The following is a 4287-nucleotide window of genomic DNA, read 5'->3' as shown; positions in this document are numbered from 1 at the left end:
ATGTGTGTGAGGGTGTGTGTGTATGTATGTGTGTAGCGTGCTATTCAACCACTTTACCAATAACCTAGCCCATCTGTTACAATAATGCATACAGAAATGGTTCCTTCCTTCAAAAAACTGTAGAGGACTAGTGAATCACCATAATGTAATAATGTTAACAAACATCAAATGTAAAGTATATACCACCTACTCTTTGCGATAAGTGCCATGGGATCTTTAACAACCATGGTGAGTCAGGAACTCAATTTAACATTCATGCAAAGGAAAACATCTCCTGCAGTACAGTGTCCCTGTCACTGCAATAGGACATTGGGATTGATATATGTTTGGTGGCTTTTGGCCACAAGGAAGAGTGGCACCTACTGGACAGCAAACAAACCCCACTTCCAGCAGGAACCTATTCTCCCAAGGAGGTTTCTTATCTAAGTACTAACTAAGCCTGCTTAGCTTCAGTAATTCAGCAAAGTCAGGGTATCTGCTGGTCTGGCCGCTGGCTAAAACAAAAGGTGAAAGGCATATATGATTCTAACTGTCTCACTGAATTGCATTATGCACACTCAATTCTCACTGGTATCTGCTAGACAACAAGTACCAAAACATGATTAGTTCATAGATTTCACATGTAAAATACATTTTATACAACCCCACCCTCATCTTGCCTGTTCATAATTCTGAGAAATTCTTGAATTGTGTGCATGTGTGTGTGTACATGTTTATGTTTATGTGTGTGTGTGTGTGTGTGTGTGTGTGCAAGGGCGTAGGTTTGGTCTGAGCTTTGGTGTGGACACTACCCACTAACCCCCCCCCCCGAAAAAACAAACAAAAAAAAACTACTCAACTCTTTCACCAGCCACTATAGATATATAAACTGATTAAAATGTGCTACTGTCCAACTACTATCCATGATTATAATGTGCTACTGTTCAACTTGATCTAACTACACTGTGTAGCCTACATAATCTGATTTTAATATGTAGGCTACAGATATGTAGGCTATATTTAACATTTATTTTCTATTTGGTCTGTTATGAAATCATGCCCATTTAAGCACAGCTCAGTTTTAAGAAACTTAAATACATCCATGCTTAGCATTTTGTGAAAAGAAATCATTAAGGCTACATTGACAAACGCCGAAAGACCATGTTGAATTGTGCTATAATTTATTTCAAAACCGGATTACCCGGGAACAGCTAACTATACACGGGAATGCATTAGGCCCTACACCTTTGTGTTAGATAAGGTCTGCTGTTTATTCTGATATATGGTTTGTCATGTGTTGCGTGAAGAGCGTGTAGGCCTACGATATTCCACCGAGACGAATGGATGTGGAGATGGGCGCAGAGAATAATTATTAAATCTCTTGAAGTTATTTTTCTCGCAAACTGTTTATCACAGCAAACAGTGGCTAGCTAGCACCGTTTAAAAGCTGAGAAAAGGCTCTTTCATGTGACACATGTGTGATGAGTAGCCTACTTCTCGAGGAGTTCAACAGAGAAGAATGGGTGAATTTGGACGCACTTCATGCTTGTAGTGAAGTAAAGCTGAAGCGCTGCATGCTGCGGCTCACTGGTAGTTATTATAGGTGACTTCAAATCAGCGCGATTTACCCATATAGGCTACTGCACATTACAAGATCTGTACGAGATGATCCGCAGCACTGAAGTGAGAAATGATTTAACTCTTTATGTAGCGCATGTGAGCGCTTTTTTCCCCATTTCAACCTGAATATTGGTGTGACATTTCAGTCGTAATTTGACATTGGTGTGGACACGTCCTTCGGTCTCCACGCAAATCTACGCCCCTGTGTGTGTGTGTGTGTGTGTGTGTGTGTGTGTGCATGCATGTACTTGTGTGTTGTGCCTGTGTATGTGCCTGTGTGTGTGCATGTGCATGCATGCATACATATGTCTACTGTGTGTGTATGTGTCATACGTATGATTACTGTGAATGTATGTGTGTGCGTATGGGATGGGTTAACATGGCCCCTGGAGGCAAACATACACAAAAAATTGGTCATCCTAGGCCCTATGGTTCTTAAGATATTCACAGAAAACTCTGTTGGTGTACAGTCACTAAATGTACACATGAATTAATTTATTGTATGGCCCCCCATGAAAGAAAGTCCACGAAACTTGGCATGCATTCAGAGGGTGTCATAATGATCCTACACTTTCAATTTCGTGCAGTTTTAACCATGTCAGCCAGAGATATTGTGATTACACAACACCTAATTTTTTGCTTTTTCATTTTTACTAGGTGGCGCTATACATGAAAAGAGTGATTATGGAATGGGTTGACGTGGCCCATTAAGACCAACATACAAAAAAGAGGTGGTCCTCCTAGGCTCTACGGTTCTTGAGATATTCACAGAAAACTGTGTCTAACCACCTACAGGCCAGTCGGTGTAAAGTAATATAAATTAATTTATTGTATGGCCCCCCATGAACGGAATTCCACCAAACTTGGCGTGCATTTAGAGGGTGTCATAATGATCCTACACTTCCAATTTTGTGCAGTTTTGACCATGTCAGGTCACAGATACCGGCGATTACAACACCTAATTTTTACTTTTTCATTTTTAACTAGGTGGCGCTATCCATGAAATGAGTGTTTATGGAATGGGTTGACATGGCCCCTTAAGACCAACATACAAAAAAAGGTGGTCCTCCTAAACCCTACGGTTCTCGAGATATTCACAGAAAACTGTGTCCGCCCTACCCTCCTTCTTGTGTCCTAAAGATCAAAACGAAAAACAAGTGTTCTATGCTACCCTTGTGGGGCTACATGCCCACCAAGGTGCGTGCACCCCGGTCTTTCAGTGTCCCGGGAATCCTTGACGGAAATTTGCGCATGTGAAAAAAAAAAAAAAATCTGACTAAACCTATATGACCGCCGCTTCGGGTAAGACCTCGACATGAAGCAGATGGGAAAAGAAACTTCCCACAATATGTCTTTTTAAATTAGGTTGTTAAATTAATTTTGTAATTTAAATTTGCTCTGCACTCCAATTCAAGCCCATTTTCAAATCACCAAAAACCCAGGAGCCAATCAATCACTTATCCGGCATAGGGCGGGCCTTACAGTATATGATAAAAGACAGAGGAGTACGGTTAGCAGTGCTGTTGAATCATAAAAGAAATGAAGGGTATGCAAACCAACTGTCAGTCAGTCTCAATTGATATTTGAGAATCTACTGTAGCGTTAGCCAGGGTAACTGGTTGATGGCTTCTGCTGAGAAACAAATAGTTCTCCACAAAAATAGAACTTACAGGTGTTTCATGTGTTGCATAGCATCATATTACTTGCTGACTTCCATTGTCCATTGCGAGAAATAAACAGACTACAGTACTTCTAGAATATGACAGACATGAATCAGAAGCACAAAAGCCATTGCCATTGACAACATTGTTTGTTACAGTAGCAGCTGTCACAAAGGTTCAAACACACCAAGGCAAATAGGCAACACTATCTGAGTCCTGCATTGGTGATTCCCTGTGATTCACCTCTGAAACGTACAGTAGGCACAGAGTTGATCTTAAGAAGACTATTCTTAAATGAGTATAACATAATTAGTCTTTGATTGATCCTGAAAATATGAGCAGTAGTCTAGGTAAATGGACCAATCAGACCTACTGCAGTCTAATGTGTAGTTATATGTGTGGGGATATGAATGGCAGGTTGTGGTATAAACTAGGGCCTACACAGCTTTATCATTCCTACAGAGCAAATTCTACGCAGAGACATAAATCAGCCTTTAGTCTTGCTCTTACACTTTTTGCTCACTCTTCCTTTTCACCAGGCACGTGCAGAGAAGGGGGGCTACAGGGGCTCTAGCACCTGCCCTTTTGTCCCTTTAATGTCCAAGTGCCCTTTTGGCAAGACCCGATTTTTACTTTTTAAAATGTGTAATACTTCCGCTAGTTCCAACGTGAATATTTGCTAAAATGTCTCATTAACAGTTTGTGAAATTAGAAATTTACAAAAATAACAATTTTCTGTGTTAATTGAAATGCCTTGCGGCCACCAATCCGTGACGTCATACATTCAGTGAACTCTCAGAAGGTGCACGCAGGCACAGTGCTGCACGAGACGTTTGGGAGCACGGTAAGGTCACTTGGCAGTTAGCCTATCTGAACATGCAATAGTATTCAGCTTAGAGATAGAGAATAAAATGTTTAAAGTTGTTTCATGTTTAATGAAGTAGGCTATCAAACCCGTTTTAACCATGTCATGGTCCATCCATTTCAATAACCTGGCAGCTTCGAAAATCTAAGGCTGAACGTTCAT

The 4287-nt window shown here is 40.7% G+C and overlaps 1 long non-coding RNA gene across 1 annotated transcript in view; it reads left to right on the top strand.

Annotated features, from left to right (window-relative positions):
- Positions 1-1137: 1137 nt before the first annotated feature.
- The window catches only part of LOC121678032, a 23510-nt gene continuing 20360 nt past the window's right edge, over positions 1138-4287 (top strand). The window contains exon 1 of the long non-coding RNA XR_006021138.1: positions 1138-1247. This is a non-coding gene — a long non-coding RNA (uncharacterized LOC121678032). The remainder of the gene's footprint in view (positions 1248-4287) is intronic.

The sequence above is a fragment of the Alosa sapidissima genome, chromosome 12 (assembly GCF_018492685.1).
Source record: "Alosa sapidissima isolate fAloSap1 chromosome 12, fAloSap1.pri, whole genome shotgun sequence".
NCBI lineage: Eukaryota > Metazoa > Chordata > Actinopteri > Clupeiformes > Clupeidae > Alosa > Alosa sapidissima.
The sequence above is the reverse complement of the archived record's forward strand: the minus strand, read 5'-3'. Positions and strand labels throughout refer to the sequence as shown.